The 18,154-nt window shown below is 41.0% G+C and overlaps 1 protein-coding gene and 1 non-coding gene across 4 annotated transcripts in view; one reads left to right on the top strand and one right to left on the bottom strand.

Annotated features, from left to right (window-relative positions):
• Positions 1-18,154, bottom strand: part of ROR1 (receptor tyrosine kinase like orphan receptor 1) — a 475,596-nt gene that overhangs the window by 232,052 nt on the left and 225,390 nt on the right. Inside the window, exon 1 of one of the 3 annotated variants that reach the window (XM_053576768.1) lies at positions 4,486-4,533. The exons of the other annotated variants lie outside the window; for them this stretch is intronic. The gene's annotated coding sequence lies outside the window, so the exon portion shown is untranslated. Of the gene's footprint in view, positions 1-4,485; positions 4,534-18,154 lie in introns of those variants that run through there. 3 annotated transcript variants of the gene reach the window in all.
• LOC128575725 (small nucleolar RNA SNORA11) lies at positions 6,473-6,599 on the top strand. The gene has a single exon (XR_008377135.1). It is a non-coding gene; the product is annotated as a small nucleolar RNA SNORA11 (small nucleolar RNA).

Below are 18,154 nucleotides of genomic sequence, written 5' to 3'. Positions count from 1 at the left end.
AAGTGCCTCCTGTGCTCCCCAGTCGGACAGGCCCCATGGGGGGTTCATGTGACCAAACTTAGGGGAGGCAAAAGTACAGCATCTCCCTACAACAATGATATCCATAATATTTTCACATGCACAAATATTGAGTTCCACTAATAACAATCACTATTCAAACATGGAGATTTGGTTATTCCCTCATCCAACACACATTTTTTCATTCCCTTGCTAGAAAATAAATAATTTTCTCTTATTAGAAATAAAATAATTTTCCATGCAATTAATTCTGTGACTAGTATTTTCCATCGGTCATCGATCTGCCAAGACAGCTTCTGTTTTCAGATATGAAGGAAACAGGATGAAGTGAAATGAAATGTACTTTCGCCTGCAGCCCTTAAGCAACCTACCTATTTGTAGTTGCAGCCATGGGAACATCCCACAAAAATCCAAGACCACACTGTGGATTGGCCAAAAAGCCACTCCTATGTGAAAAGGGAGGGCCGGCTCTTCCTCCTCCCGAGACTGTCAAACAGCAGAGTCTCAGGAGCCTTTCAGCCGCTGCAGTGAGCAGGAACGGCCTGTGCTACTGTGCCCGTGATGGATGGGGTCTCCCACCAAGACAGGAACCTGGATCTTCTGCTGATAAGAGGCGGCTCAGAGATAGTTTCTACCTTTCCCATCCAGAATGCGGCTTTTCATTTTCAGTCAGGAATGATATTTGGGGAATGTGTTATGTCTGGTGGAACGGCTTGGGAGAGAGAAACAACAGGATGGGGGGTGTTTTGCTGCCTCTCCTTTGAGTTCATAATTGCAGCCCATCCACCAGGAGCGCCTCTTCTGCCAGCCTTTCCCCACGAAACCTTCACCACTGTCTGCATTGTTCCTGACCTGCTGCTTCAAGGCCCCCATCAAAAAAGTGTATCCCCAGCAAGTGGGAGAAATGTATTTTAAAAGATTATAGAGCAAAGAGCTTTTCAAGGTTTGATACGACAATCTAAAACCCATAAAAAGAAAGGTGACAATTTGGGTACCTTAAAACAACGCTACAAGGGGCACTAACAGTGGCTCATGCCTATAATCCTAGCTCTGTGGAAGGCCAAGACAGGTGGATTGCTTCAGCTCAGGAGTCTGAGACCAGCTTGAGCAAGAGTGAGACCCCGTCTCTACCAAAAATAGAAAAATAGCTGGGCTTTGGCTCTGCGCCCGTAACTCGGTGGTTATGCCACATACTTGGGAGGCTGGTGGCCAGCTCCCAAGCTCCTAGGGGCCAGCTAAACAGCAATAACAACTGCAACTAAAAAATAGCCGGGCATTGTAGTGAGCACCTGTAGTCCCAGCTACTAGGGAGGCTGAGGCAAGAGAATCACTTAAGCCCAAGAGTTTGAGATTGCTGTGAGCTGTGATGCCACAGCTCTCTACCCAGGGTGACATAGTGAGACTCTGTCTCAAAAGAAAGAAAAAAGAAAAATAGCTGGGCATTGTGGCAGGTGCCTGTAGTCCCAGCTACTCAGGAAGCTGAGGCAAAAGGATCACTTGAACCCAAATACTGGAGAATGCTGTAAGTTATGATGAAGCCGTGGCACTACCCAGGGCAGCAACGTGAGACTCTGTCTCATTAAAAAAAAAAAAAAATTCTATGAGGAAAACTGCAAATAAAAAAAGGTCAAAAAACATGACAGACAAAAAAAGACAAAATTATTACAGCTCAAAAGAGCAGGGGCTAGGTGTCAAATTGCTGTAAGCAGACGTTTCTACAACGTAAGAAAAAATATGTAAGAATGCTATTGATAAGTATGCAGAGGATATGAAAAGACAATTTGCAGATAAGGAAACAGAAGGGGTCCTTAAGCACAGGACATGCTAAGCTTACTGATAATGTAAAAACGTAAACTAAAATATAATGAGCTATTATTTTTCCAAAGATTGGAAAAACAAAAGAAGTTAAGAGTCCTTACACTGGTAAGAGTACAAATTGGTACAACTTGGCAATTTCTTTTTTTTTTTTTTTTTTTTGGCCAGGGTTGGGTTTGAACCCACCACCTCTGGCGTATGGGACCGGCGCCCTGCCCCTTTGAGCCACAGGCACCACCCCCACAACTTGGCAATTTCTATGAAAATTTAAAATGCAAATACTGTGTGAACAATTCCACTTAGAAGAAATTTAATTTTACAGGTGTCCTCAAACATGTATACAATAATACTTTGTACAATATTTCCATGGCAGTATTGGCCATAATATATTGCAGGGTGTCCCAAGAGCCACCCGTAAAGTCACTATAGTAGAGGCAATGGGAACTTATAGTTAAATTCACTTTTATTTACAAAATATTTGATAAAAATTTTATAGACTATTTACCAAATATGCTCTACATGTTGAATGCCTCTCTGAAAAATTTTGTAGCAAATATTTTATAAATAAAAGTACATGTAGCTACCATCTCCCATTTTCCCTCTGATGGGGACTTTTGGGGCACCCTATAGTTTACTGGTAGTGTGTATATGAGGTCGGACAATTAAGTTCACAAATTCATCCTAGAAAAAGTACTACACGCCTCCTTGCTGAATGTCACTGTGGACTCCCTCGGGAAGCCACTCACTCGTATCAGCGCCTATTCCACCTGCAAAGCACTTTTTCTAGGATGAGTTCAAAAACTTAATTGTCAGGCCTTATATGATGATAGTTCTATGGCCATTTCCAGAAAGAGTTCCAAAATTGCTTTGAAGCCATTATAGTTTGCAAAACACATTTATCCATTTTCACAAAAATTTGTTGATGTGTTATTATCCCCATTTTAGTGAAGAAAAAATCAAATACTAATGTTTTTAGCATTGATGTGCCAAATTTCAATGCTAAAAAGGAGCCAAATTAAACTTGAACCCATAGTTCTTTCCTCTGCTCTTTAGTAGCTTCTGTTTAACCCATTACTAATCAAAACCTCTTATGTCTGTAATTCTAGCTCCTGGGAGGCCAAGGCAAGTGGATTGCTTGAACTCAGGAGTTTGAAACCAGCCTGAGCAAGAGTGAGATCCCATCTCTAAAAAAAAAAAAACTAGCCAGGGCTCGGCACCTGTGGCTCAAGCAGCTAAGGCGCCAGCCACATTCACCTGAGCTGGCGGGTTTGAATGTAGCCCAGGCCTGCCATACAACAACGACATCTGCAACCAAAAAATAGCTGGGCGTTGTGGCAGGTGCCTGTAGTCCCAGCTACTTGGGAGGTGGAGGCAGGAGAATCGCTTGAGTCCAGGAGTTGGAGGTTGCTGTGAGCTATGACACCATAGCACTCTACTTTGGGTGACAGCGTGAGACTCTGTCTCAAAAAACAAACAAAAAGCTTCTTACTAGGTGTGTGTTATATGGTCTATCTCTAAATATAAATATCAAAAAAGAGCAGCTCTGCAGAGCTACTATAGAGCTGTTCCTTCCATTCTCTGCCATCTAATATGTCACACCTTACTTAATATCATAGACTCTATTGACACATACCTGGGGTGTTTCTCTTTTTAAGAAAGTTCACACAAAACAAATAAATGTAACCAAGTAATTCTCCCCCAAAGGTAATAGTGTTAAAGTGCGGGTCTGGGAACTTACACCAGACAGACTCACTACAGGCATTTGCATTCCCCTTTCTCAGGGTCATATAGCGCTTTCTCCACAGTGAAGCCAAGTGGCAGCCAATCACACAGGGCAGTTGGGGGGTGAGAGAAGGGTCATCGTGTTTTGTGACAGCCACATCACCAGCTTCTGTAATGCCCTTGATGGTTAACAGCTATCTTCTTTGTTGCCAGGTCACACCTAGGCCTCACTTTCTGAACCTTAAAGAAACTTAAAAGCATTAGCTCTGTGGAGGGACTGAAAACAAATACAACCTTTTTGGAAGGGAAGAATGGAGAACCCTCAAAGAACTCAAATTAGACCTCCCATTTGATCCTGCAATCCCATTACTAGGCATCTACTCAGAAGAAACAAAATCTTTTATCATAAGGACATTTGCACTAGACTGTTTATTGCAGGTCAATGTACAATTGCCAAAATGTGCAAACAGCGTAAATGCCCATCAACTCAGGAATGGATTAACAAGCTGTGGTATATGTACACCATGGAATACTCTTCAGCCATTACAAGAGATGGAGACTTCACATCTTTTATATTAACCTGGGTGGAGGTGGAACACATTCTTCTTAGTAAAGCATCACAAGAATAGAGAAGCAGGAATGCTACGTATCCCCCGCAGTCCCAACTATTTGGGAGGCTGAGACAGGAGGATCACTTCAGCCTGGAGCTAAGGGCTGTAGTGAGCTATGATCATGCCACTGCACTCAAGCCTGGGTAACAAAGCAAGATCCTCTCTCAAAAAAAAATAAAAAAGCAATTATCTCTTATTAACCTCATTTTAACCCCCTCCCCCCCCAAAAAAAACCCAAACAAAAATTTTTTTCCAAAAAATTCTGAGGATAAGACAGAATAAACTATTTGTCCAAATTAACAGACAGTATGTGGCTGACCTGGATTTCAAAGCCGTAGTCCATGAAGTCCAGGCTCTCACCAATGTGTAACACGGTCTAAGAAAGGAGTGAAAATGGCAAAGATGTGGAGAAATCAGAAAACCTTGTGCTAACTGAAACGTAAAATGGTACAGCCACTGTGAAAAACTATGGTGGTTCCCCACCCACCCCCCCCAAAAAAAAAAAAAAAAGAGTTATACAGAGTCACCATATGATCCAGTTATTCCGCTTCTGGAATTGCTTTTGGATATATATACCCAACAAAACTACAAGTAAGGACTCAAATATGCATACCCATGTCCACAGCAGCATTTGTGACAGCCAAATGTAGAAGCAACCAAGTGTCCCTGGATGGATAGATGGATAAACAATGTAATATTACTCAGCCTTAAAAAGGAAGAGAATAGTAGCCCATACTCCAATAGGGATGAACCTTTAAGACAGTACCTGAAAGAGGCCACAGTTACAGAGGGCAAATGCTGGATGATTCCACTTGTGTGAAGCACCTACAACAGTCAAATACACGGGGCAGAAAGTAGAATGCTGGTTGCCAGGAGCTGGGGAAGGTGGTAGGAAAAATAAACAGTATGTAAGGGGCACAGAGTTACCTTGAGCATGTTTTGCAGTTGAACAGTGGCAATGGCACTGTGATATGTACTTAAAGCTACTGAACTGTATACCTAAAAATGATTAAAATAGTCATTTTATGCTATATATATTTACATTTAACCACATTTTTTTAAAGGAATGAGCTGCTGGTGGTTGGAAGTGTTCGAGTAGAGACTGGATGTCCACGTCAGAGATACTTAGGCAAAGGCTATTCCAGAAAGGGGCTGGATTAAATGACTCCCCGAGATCCCTCCAACTGTAGAACTGTATGACAAGACAAGCAGTTCATCAACTACAAAAGTAAAAATTATTTTATTTTTCCATAAAAATGCAGACTACCTTTTATCCTGTAGCTTCCCAGCCTAGACCCTGAGATGACTGGGTCCTGGAGTTGATTTACAATCAGATTCTCTCATTGTTTGCAAAACACATTACCAGAAAACCATTTCCAATTCCGTTTTAATGAGGACCAATTTGTTATTTTTTTTGGAAACACTGACTTCCATTATTATAGAAAAGATACAAGAAAAGAAAATCTAGGTCTTGCAGTTCAAGAATTAATGAAGGCCCTGAAACAATTAAGCCTTAAATACACAGAGGACTCTTTAATGTAAACCGACTGTATTTCACAGCAAATCTTCTTAGAACAAAGGATCCATTTCAGCATGACAGCATGGGCAACGTGGCCAGGCTACGGTCTGTACTCAATTTGCAATTTTCCTTCCGTTGAAGTTGACTAATGTACAAATAGCCTGGCTTAAAGGATCTGGGAAACACTAGGTCACAGTGTGAAACATATGCTAATATAGCACAATTTATATGAAAATAGAAGAATGTAAATAGCTAACTGAAGCCAGAGGTAGTTGTTCCAGCCAAGTGGGGACTGAGGAACATTGAAAATGCACAGAGAATGTTGTTCTCCTTAAAACCTCTGAGAACACTTCCCTCAGGTTTTCTTCTAGCTTCAACGCAATGATAAATTAAAACTGATTTACTGTTGCTCTCTGAGAGCACTTGTCTTTACATTAGTGATCAGAATGATATACTTAAATAATCTAAATTAAAAGCCAGTGTGATACAAAGATTACCACTCCCAGTCCACGGCTGAGGCACTAAGGGTGCAGGGAGGCTAAGCAGGATCTGCACGATGGTGTTCAAGGAAAAGAAGAGGAAAGGCAGGAACAGTGACAGAAAAGCCATCGACACATTATGAGTAACTGAGGCAGAAAACCCAAAATTTAGGACCTAAAGGTGAAATTGAGAATCACACTCAATTTATTAGATGCTGTGGGTTTGGTTCGTGACACTATCCACCCGTCCTATGGTGACATCTTCACTGGGCAGCTCTTGCGCTTGAAATTTTAAAGTCCTCAGCGGAGGGATGTGCTCAGAGCAGGGGGGCTGAAGAATGGACCTTGTTCATAACACACCCAAACAGGAATCTGGGGTCACTGTGATGGGGGGCACAAAACTGTGTCTGCCCTATGAACAAGTTCCCTACCTGTGAAGGGGGTGGGGGGGAAGTCCTCAGCAGAGCATAAAAAGTCCTTTACAACCTGTCTCCTGTCATTCCAGCCATGTAAATGACAGCTCACCAGGGCAGCACCTGTGGCTCAGTGAGTAGGGCACCGGCCCCATATACTGAGGGTGGCAGGTTCAAACCCGGCCCCGGCCAAACTGCAACAAAAAAATAGCCGGGCGTTGTGGCGGGCGCCTGTAGTCCCGGCTACTCAGGAGGCTGAGGCAAGAGAATTGCCTAAGCCCAGGAGTTGGAGGTTGCTGTGAGCTGTGTGACGCCACAGCACTCTACCGTGGCAATAAAGTGAAACTGTCTCTACAAAAAAAAAAAAAAATGACAGCTCACCAGACACATCTGCCCTTCTTGAGGTGCCCATTTCCATCCCTTTCCTCCTCCTCCTCACTCATCCTTTGATATTCAAATTAGAACAGGGTTCATATCTGTTTCATTCATTCCTGTAATCTCAGTACAAGGAACATAATTGGTGAATGTTTATTAATGTAGGAACGAGAAAAATACAGAAAAGCATACATGAAATTTATTTTTATTATTTTTATTTTTTATTTTTTATCTTTTTATTTTGTCATTTTTTTTTTTATTAAATCTTAACTCCTACACAACTATTACATGTTAAGTTGATGCTATGGTGTCTTTCTGTCTATAGATAAATTTACCATTTAAACACATTTTGGAAAATAGAAATATTGGCAACTAACATTGATGATTGGATTTAGATAATATATTCTTAAATACCTGTAAGCAAGCTTAACTTTTTATGCGTCTTTTATTTTTCATATATATGTATATGGTATCAATTATATATATGTACATATATACATGTGTTCACATACACACACACACACATATATCAGAAGGCAAAACCTTTATTGACCATTGATTACCAGTGATTTTTTAGTTTGAGGTCATCTATTCTATAGGCTAACTTTTCTCCTGATATTTGACAAATTAATTATGGTTGCCCATAGTTCTTAGTGCCTTTTTGTGTGTTGTTCCTTGGAAGAAGAAAATCAGCATATCGAGCATTGTCAACAAGTCATCATGTAACCCAAGTTCAATTAATTTTAAGAGCTGATTTTTGACATTCATGAACTTAATTTTAAATTATTTTTATTTTTTGCAGTTTTTGGCTGGGGCTGGGTTTGAACCCACCACCTCTGGCATATGGGGCTGGCGTCCTACTCCTGTGAGCCACAGGCGCCGCCTTATACATGAAATTTTAAAAGGAGGCAGAGAGAGCAAATTGTCTCCTCCCATCTTTCATCCTTCCAAGCAGACATCACTCCCTGCTTGGAGCTAAAAAGAACCTAGTCATAGTCTCCTCTATGCTGTTTTTCACGTATATATCTACGTATTTTTACATTTTCTCCCTCCTATCCTTTCAGAATCCCAAAGGCAGGGCCCATGTGTGTCTAGACAGCCAATGCTCAGCTCAGTGCCTGGCTGTAAAGGAGAGATGACATCACCCCTCAGAAGCCTTGTAAATCCCACTTAAAGGAGGCCCTTAGATAGCACAGGTTGAGCACCCGTTACCTGAAAATCTTAAGATTTTGTACTTTTTCGAATTTTGGAATATTTGCATGTACCTAATGAGATGTTGGGAATAGAAGGTAAGTCTAAAGACGAAATTCATTTATGCTTCATACCCAAACCTTATGCACATAGTCTAAAGGTAATTTTATACACATTTTATTTAGTTATTTATTTAGGATAAATAAATATTATGTAATAAATATTTATTTATTATTTAGGATCACTTTGTGATCCTCTGTAGAGTGCTGTAGCGTCACAGCTCACAGCAACCTCAAAATCTTGGGCTCAAGCCATCGTCTTGCCTCAGCCTCTCGAGTAGCTAGGACTACAGGCACCCATTACAGCACACAGCTATGTTTAGAGACAAGGTCTTGCTCATGCTCAGGCTGGTTTCGAACCTGTGAGCTCAGGCAATCCACCTGCCCCAGCCTCCCAGAGTACTGGGATTACAGCCATAAACTACCACACCTAGCCACAATATTTTTAATAATTTTGTGCATAAAACAAAGTTTTGACTGTGTTTTGACTGGAACCAATCGCATGAGGTCAGATGTAGAATTTTCCACCAGTGATATCATGTTGGCACTCAAAAAGTTTTGGATTTTACAGCATTTTAAATTTTGGATTTTTTGATTAGGGATGTTCAACCTACAGTAACTGGAAGTTCCAACCAACCAACATTTGGATTTGCCAGACTAGGTAAATAAATATCTAACAAACTGGAGCCCAGTCACTGATGCACTGAGGCTCTTGCTCATTAGAAACTCAAAAGATGCTCACTCACAAGCTGTAAACACTTTCCACAAGCTTCACTATCAGATCACTCAGTTCAGAGTCGACCAGACAACAAATTGAGAGCAGGAAAGGAGATGGAGGCAGATAATCCACAAACTACACTGAGGAGAAAGAGTGGAGGCCCTGCAGCAGGCAGCACTGAGTCTGGCTCCACAGACGCTGGGAACTCAGAGCTGCCTGGCAGTGCCACCCACAGCGACAGCGACGGCCACACAGTCGGGGAAGGGCAGCCTTCCTGGGGAAGGCAGAGGTCTATGGGTAATTCATTAAGGAAGATTTCCATTAAACAACAAACCATTTGGCATTTAATGGGGAAAGCTTTGACTAGTTGAAAATTCACTCAGGTGGAGCAGTTAATGAGCTGACAATGTCAGATAAATAATGTGTGACTGCAGAAGCCAAAGAGACTTTATATCGTGTATCATCCATTTCCAGCTATCCAACGCAAGGAATAGCACCAAAAGAAACATAAGGATGAAAATACACATGAAGTCAAACTCCTGAATGCAATTCTAGGAGACTACATCGCCACGCATCCCCAAATCAGTTTCTGGAGGCTGCATGAGCCCTCAACGGCCTTCTGCACAGAGCTCTTTCAGGAGCTTATGTTTGATACAAGGAAAGTCAACATGAAGTCCACAGGCACAGGAGTAGCTGGCTCACACACTGATCACATTTGCAGGGCTAGTATCCCATGTGGGATTAGCCAGGGACAGTGCCCTGTCTGAACTGCAGCCATCACGGTGCACTTAATATAATCCTGTTCCCTGTGGCACTCTTCCAAGGATAGACAAACCACAGGCTTAACTGTGATTGGCTGCGGTCCGGCCTGCGGGGTAGGGAGAAAAACATTTAGTTGGGGGAGGGCAGTACATAGGCCCAGAGCTTGATTTCTCATTGGTCAGGCACTTTCCACCCTACAGCCCTCCTTCGAGGCTTTCTTAAAACTGAGGTTCCCAGGGAAGTCTAGAAATGCCTCTGGAGAAAATACTGCCAGCACGCCCATCTCCACCCTCTGCCTCCCTCATTCATTCCAGCTCATTTAGAGCCCATTTTTGTTCCAGGAGTTGAGCTTAGGCCATTCCATACAGATGATCTCATTTCTGTGGCAGAATTTGGGAACAGCATGTTTCGACTTGGTCTTCATGAACTATCAGACACACAGAAAAAGAGACAGTGTTATATTAATAAACAGACTGAGGCCTGTTTAGAAAGGGCTACATGTGCTTTACTAAGAGAAAGGAAGGGAACTACTGTTTACTAACTACTCGGCATGAGCAGCCAGGGATAGGGCACTTTCCATCCCTTTGCATTTCATTTGAGCTTCACGATAACCTGGCCAGGAAGGATTCCTTAGTAGACGTGGAAACCAGGGATCTGAGAAATTTATCTCAAGTCAAAATTATGCAGCTAGTTGACAACAGAACCTGGATTCAGAGTTGGGTCTGTTAGAATTTGAAGGCAAAACACTCCTCCACTCAAAGAATGAGGACATTGTCCTCCTGGACAAAGAGGAGCTAAAGGAAGGAAATGCTGGGAACTGTTGTGATGTCATCCTAAATTAACATCATTGGAAACTGGACCATTCCTCAGGGTACAGGGTACAAGCCCCACACTCCTTCCCTGCTGTATATATTATATATATATATAGAAAGAGAGAGAGAGAGAAACGCATATACAAAGTCTCACTTTGTTGCCCAGGCTAGAGTTCCCTGGCATCAGTCTAGCTCACAACCTCCTCAAACTCTTGAGCTCAAGCGATCCTCCTGCCTCAGTCTCCCAAGTAGCTGGGACTCCCACCACGCCCAGCTAATAGTAGAGATGGGGTCTTGCTCTTGCACAAGCTGGGCTTGAACTCCTGAGCTCAAGTGATCCACCTGCCTTGGCCTCCCAGACAGGGTGAGCCACCACACCCAGACCCCACTAATTATTTCTAAAACCTTAAAATCTGATTCAAAGTTGCTTCAAGAATAGCTCTACATGGGTAATCACTGATTAGCTCCAGAACCCTGAAAAGACGTGGAAAGGCAGCCTGGACTTTCTTAACTGTCACTTCCAGAGGAGCCTCCTTTCCCTCAGGACTCGACAGTTCTCCTCACTCTCATTATCAACCAGATCCAGGGACAGGACACTTGCTGCTGGCTACCAGGCCTTCACAATCTGGGCAAGCAGTAAGATTAACAAATAAATCTTAACAGAGCAATTCAGATTATCAAATAGAGTCCTCTCACTTCAGTTTCCGTATCTAGAAATTGGGGGCGGGGGGATGAGCATAATCTCTTTCTGATAGTTGCTATGATTAAATATTTAATGCACATAAAGTGGGAACATAATATCTAACACCTTGGAGGCCCTTAGTCATGACAGTTGAATTTAGTGTCTTTATCATTCTATTCCCCGTGTTGTAGCATGAGGAAAGTTTTACGGGCTTACTACGCGGCAGGCACAGTTCTAATTGTTCATTTAGTCATCACAACAGACTTAAAAGCTAGGTGCTGTTATTATTCCCATATTGGCAATAAGGACATTAAGGCACAGAAAGCTTTGTCCTAGTTACATTGCTTGGATAGCCAATGTGTTTGTCTACACTGTACAGGTTGTGATTACTGTTATTATTTTCTTTTTTTTTTCCTTTTTTTTTTTTTTTTATTGTTGGGGATTCATTGAGGGTACAATAAGCCAGTTACACTGATTGCAATTGTTAGGTAAAGTCCCTCTTGCAATCATGTCTTGCCCCCATAAAGTGTGACACACACCAAGGCCCCACCCTCCTCCCTCCATCCCTCTTTCTGCTTCCCCCCCCATAACCTTAATTGTCATTAATTGTCCTCATATCAAGATTGAGTACATAGGATTCATGCTTCTCCATTTTTGTGATGCTTTACTAAGAATAATGTCTTCCACGTCCATCCAGGTTAATACGAAAGATGTAAAGTCTCCATTTTTTTTAATGGCTGAAGAGTATTCCATGGTATACATATACCACAGCTTGTTAATCCATTCCTGGGTTGGTGGGCATTTAGGCTGTTTCCACATTTTGGCAATGGTAAATTGAGCTGCAATAAACAGTCTAGTACAAGTGTCCTTATGATAAAAGGATTTTTTTCCTTCTGGGTAGATGCCCAGTAATGGGATTGCAGGATCGAATGGGAGGTCTAGCTTGAGTGCTTTGAGGTTTCTCCATACTTCCTTCCAGAAAGGTTGTACTAGTTTGCAGTCCCACCAGCAGTGTAAAAGTGTTCCCTTCTCTCCACATCCACGCCAGCATCTGCAGTTTTGAGATTTTGTGATGTGGGCCATTCTCACTGGGGTTAGATGATATCTCAGGGTTGTTTTGATTTGCATTTCTCTAATATATAGAGATGATGAACATTTTTTCATGTGTTTGTTAGCCATTCGTCTGTCGTCTTTAGAGAAAGTTCTATTCATGTCTCTTGCCCATTGATATAAGGGATTGTTGGCTTTTTTCATGTGGATTAATTTGAGTTCTCTATAGATCATGGTTATCAAGCTTTTGTCTGACTGAAAATATGCAAATATCCTTTCCCATTGTGTAGGTTGTCTCTTTGCTTTGGTTATTGTGTCCTTAGCTGTACAGAAGCTTTTCAGTTTAATGAAGTCCCATTTGTTTATTTTTGTTGTTGTTGCAATTGCCATGGCAGTCTTCTTCATGAAGTCTTCCCCCAGGCCAATATCTTCCAGTGTTTTTCCTATGCTTTCTTGGAGGATTTTTATTGTTTCATGCCTTAAGTTTAAGTCCTTTATCCATCTTGAATCAATTTTTGTGAGTGGGGAAAGGTGTGGGTCCAGTTTCAGTCTTTTACATGTAGACATCCAGTTCTCCCAACACCATTTATTGAATAGGGAGTCTTTCCCCCAAGGTATGTTCTTGTTTGGTTTATCAAAGATTAGGTGGTTGTAAGATGTTAGTTTCATTTCTTGGTGTTGAATTCGATTCCAAGTGTCTATGTCTCTGTTTTTGTGCCAGTACCATGCTGTCTTGACCACTATGGCTTTGTAGTACAGACTAAAATCTGGTATGCTGATGCCCCCGGCTTTATTTTTGTTACTAAGAACTGCCTTAGCTATACGGGGTTTTTTCTGGTTCCATACAAAACGCAGAATCATTTTTTCCAAATCTTGAAAGTACGATGTAGGTACTTTGATAGGAATGGCATTGAATAGGTAGATTGCTTTGGGAAGTATAGACATTTTAACAATGTTGATTCTTCCCATCCATGAGCATGGTATGTTCTTCCATTTGTTAATATCCTCTGCTATTTCCTTTCTGAGGATTTCATAGTTTTCTTTATAGAGGTCCTTCACCTCCTTCGTTAGGTATATTCCTAGGTATTTCATTTTCTTTGAAACTATGGTGAAGGGAGTTGTGTCCTTAATTAGCTTCTCATCTTGACTGTTATTGGTGTACACAAAGGCTACTGACTTGTGGACATTGATTTTATATCCTGAAACATTACTGTATTTTTTGATGACTTCTAGGAGTCTTGTGGTTGAGTCTCTGGGGTTCTCTAAGTATAAGATCATGTCGTCAGCAAAGAGGGAGAGTTTGACCTCCTCTGCTCCCATTTGGATTCCCTTTATTTCCTTGTCTTGCCTAATTGTATTGGCTAGAACTTCCAGCACTATGTTGAATAGTAAAGGTGACAGAGGACAACCTTGTCTGGTTCCAGTTCTAAGAGGAAAAGCTTTCAGTTTTACTCCATTCAGTAAAATATTGGCTGTGGGTTTGTCATAGATAGCTTCAATCAGTTTTAGAAATGTGCCACCTATGCCTATACTCTTCAGTGTTCTAATTAGAAAAGGATGCTGGATTTTATCAAATGCTTTTTCTGCATCTATTGAGAGGATCATATGATCTTTATTTTTGCCTCTGTTAATATGGTGGATAACGTTTATGGACTTGCGTATGTTAAACCAGCCTTGCATCCCTGGGATGAAGCCTACTTGATCATGATGAATGACTTTTTTGATGATAAGCTGTAATCTATTGGCTAGGATTTTGTTGAGAATTTTTCCATCTATATTCATGAGTGAGATTGGTCTGAAATTCTCCTTTTTGCTTGGGTCTTTTCCTGGTTTTGGTATCAGGGTGATGTTTGCTTCATAGAATGTGTTGGGGAAGATTCCTTCTTCCTCAGTTTTTTGGAATAATTTCTGCAGTACAGGAATAAGCTCATCCTTGAAGGTTTGATAGAATTCTGGAGTGAAGCCATCTGGACCAGGGCATTTTTTAGTTGGAAGCTTTTTTATTGTTTCTTTGATCTCAGTGCTTGAAATTGGTCTGTTCAGGAGGTCTATTTCTTCCTGGCTAAGTCTAGGGAGAGGGTGTGATTCCAAATATTGATCCATTTCCTTCACATTGTCAAATTTCTGGGCATAGAGTTTCTGGTAGTATTCAGAGATGGTCTCTTGTATCTCTGTAGGATCAGTTGTTATTTCCCCTTTATCGTTTCTGATTGAGGTTATTAGAGATTTTACTTTTCTATTTCTAGTTAGTCTGGCCAATGGTTTATCTATTTTATTTATTTTTTCAAAAAACCAACTCCTTGTTTCATTAATTTTCTGAATGATTCTTTTGTTTTCAATTTCATTGATCTCTGATTTGATTTTGGATATTTCTTTTCTTCTACTGAGTTTAGGCTTAGATTGTTCTTCTTTTTCCAATTCCATAAGATCTCTTGTGAGATTGTTGATGTGCTCTCTTTCTGTTTTTCGAATGTAGGCATCTAACGCGATGAATTTTCCTCTCAAAACTGCTTTTGCAGTATCCCACAGGTTTTGGTAGCTTGTGTCTTCATTGTTGTTATGCTCAAGGAAGTTAATGATTTCCTGTTTTATTTCTTCCTTCACCCATCTGTTATTCAACAGAAGATTGTTTAATTTCCATGCCTTTGGGTGGGGTCGAGCATTTTTGTTAGAGTTGAGTTCCACCTTTAGTGCCTTATGGTCTGAAAAGATACAAGGTAAAATTTCAATTCTTTTGATTCTGTTGATATTTGTTTTGTGTCCCAGGATATGATCAATTTTGGAGAATGTTCCATGGGGTGATGAGAAGAATGTATATTCTTTATCTTTCGGGTGGAGTGTTCTATATACGTCTATCAAGCATAATTGTTCTAGGGTCTCATTTAAATCTCTTACATCTTTGTTTAATTTCTGTTTAGAGGATCTGTCCAGGTCTGTAAGAGGTGTGTTAAAGTCCCCTGTTATGATGGTATTATCAGATATCATATTGCTCAGACTGAGTAAGGTCTGCTTCAAGAATCTGGGAGCATTTAAATTGGGTGCATAAATATTTAGAATTAAAATGTGTTCTTGTTGTAGTTTTCCCTTGACCAATATAAAGTGACCATCTTTGTCTTTTTTGACTTTAGTTGCTTTAAATCCACATGTATCAGAAAATAAGATTGCAACTCCTCTTTTCTTCTGAATTCCATTTGCCTGAAAAATTGTCTTCCAACCCTTGACTCGGAGCTTTAATTTGTCTTTTGAAGCCAGGTGTGTTTCTTGCAGACAGCAAATGGATGGCTTGTGTTTTTTAATCCGGTCAGCAAATCTATGTCTCTTCAGTGGGGAATTCAAGCCATTAACATTTATGGAGATAATTGATAAGTGTGGTAGTATTCTATTCGTCTTATTTGGTGAGAGTCCATTGCTTAGTTTTATCTTTTGCATCAGTGTGGAGGTTAGGTTCTGTCCTTTGATTTCTGAGTTCTTACTTTGCTGCTGATCCATTGTGGTGGTCAGTGTGCAGAACAGGTTGAAGTATTTCCTGTAGAGCTGGTCTTGTTGTGGTGAATTTCCTCAATGTTTGTATATCCGTAAATGATTTGATTTCTCCGTCAATTTTGAAGCTTAGCTTAGCAGGGTACAGAATTCTGGGCTGAAAATTGTTCTGTTTAAGTAGATTAAAGGTAGATGACCATTGTCTTCTTGCTTGGAAAGTTTCATTAGAGAAGTCTGCGGTCACTCTGATGGATTTGCCCCTGTAGGTCAACTGGCGCTTACTCCTGGCAGCTTGCAGAATCTTTTCTTTTGTCTTGACTTTGGACAGGTTCATCACAATGTGTCTTGGAGAAGCTCGGTTAGAGTTGAGGCGACCCGGGGTCCGATAGCCCTCTGAAAGCAGTGTGTCAGAATCTTTGGTGATGTTTGGGAAATTTTCTTTTATAATATTCTCTAGTATGGCTTCCATTCCTCTGGGGCATTCTTCTTCCCCTTCTCGAATTCCTATAACTCGTATGTTGGAACGCTTCATAAAGTCCCATAATTCTGACAGTGAACGTTCTGCTTTCTCTCTCTTCTTTTCTGCCTCTTTTACTGTCTGAGTTATCTCAAGAACTTTGTCTTCTACCTCTGAAATTCTTTCTTCTGCATGGTCTAACCTGTTGCTGATACTTTCCATTGCATCTTTAAGTTCCCTAATTGACTGTTTCAGTTCCTTCAGGTCTGCTATATCCTTTTTATATTCTTCATATCGTTCATCTCTGATTTGATTCTGTTTTTGGATTTCCTTTTGGGTTATTTTCCACTTTATTAGCAATTTCCTTCATTGTTTCCATCATTTCTTTCATTGTTTTCAACATGTGTATTCTAAATTCCCTTTCTGTCATTCCTAACATTTCTATACTGGTGGAATCATCTGCAGTAGCTACCTCACGGTCCCTTGGTGGGGTTGTTCTAGACTGGTTCTTCATGTTGCCTGGAGTTTTCTGCTGATTCTTCCTCATGAGTGATTTGTTTTATCTGTTTCCTTGCCCTAATTTTCCTTTCACTTCCTCTTGCTCTTTAAGTTCTTGTGCCTGTGGAAGTTGTGGGCGGTTTTATACGGATTGAACACACGCGACCACTTGCCGGTTTTCCACGGTTTTACTCCTCCTCTTGGGGTCCAGAAGTCTCTCGCGGACTCCCTGTATCCTCATAGGAGTGATGATAGGCAGTTCCCACCAGCCAGAGATGCCTGGAGTCCTATCTCCCCAAACTCACGGTGCCCAGATGCAAGGAAGCTGTTACTCGGCTGCCATCTTGCTCCCTTCCAGCACTGTTATTATTTTCTATTGTTGGATGTGGAAAGGCAGCCTGGACTTTCTTAACTGTCACTTCCATAGGAGCCAGATCCAGGGACAGGGCAATTATATTATTATTATATATTATTATAGCACCAAAGGGATTCCCATTCAACTCCTGGAAAGCAGCTCCTAGGAATAGTCTAATCTATTGAAAGCATATATTTTAAACTCCCAGAGTCTAGGAAAGGACATGTAATTCTCTGACATTAGTGCAGTCTCTTCCTTCTCACTTCCTGGCTATTGGAAGATATCTTGAGCTTACTCCAAGTTTGCTGAGCCTACCCAGAAAGCAAAACCTTCCTAATGGCTTTGGCTTGGTGGGCTTCATAAACATTCTTGGAATGATGAAAGGATCACATATGGTGTTATCTTACTGAATAATGGTTTGGTGTGTCTTCTCTTAAATGAAATGTTTAAGCAGTGTTTTTGTAGCCAGTGATACATTAGAATAATACCGTATTATTTATACAGTGCTTTACAATTTTCAAAGTGCTTTTCCAATTACTGTCTCATTTGATCCTCACCGCAGGCTTGCAAAGAGAGCAGAGCAACTGTTATTACCATCCTCATTTTATAGGCAGCGTGGTCAAGTACAAAGTATCCCAAGCTTTGAAGGAAAACAGAATAGGGTTCTGTTCCCTGCTCCTCGATGTTCTGGCTGGGCGACCTTGAACTAGTTTCTTAACCTTTCCAAGCTTTAGTTTCTCCAAAAGCCATTTGGGGGTAATAATTTATATAAGGTTCTGCAGAGGATCAAATGAAATCATCTCTGTAAAGCAACTAGAAAGGTTCCCGTCACCTATTATGAGCAGTAGTATTTTATTTTTCATTTATTTTATCAATCAAATAAATATATTTGATTTTTTATTTTCAGCATTATTTCCTATTAGGACAAAATATCCTAAGAAAGAGGAAACCCAAGGGAGGGCCGGAGCAAACAGCAGTGGGTGTGACACGCTTTGGGGCACTGGCTGCAAAGGACTGAAGGGAGAGTGTGACCTGGTAAGCACCAAAGCAGGGAACATTGTGGACTCACATTGATGGTCCTGGAGCCTCCACTGTTATTCCAGGGCCTTTGCTCTTGAGGAGCAGCCCTAAACCCCTG

The sequence above is a fragment of the Nycticebus coucang genome, chromosome 22 (assembly GCF_027406575.1).
Source record: "Nycticebus coucang isolate mNycCou1 chromosome 22, mNycCou1.pri, whole genome shotgun sequence".
Taxonomy (NCBI): Eukaryota; Metazoa; Chordata; class Mammalia; order Primates; family Lorisidae; genus Nycticebus; species Nycticebus coucang.
This window is presented reverse-complemented; position numbering and strand designations above follow the sequence as displayed.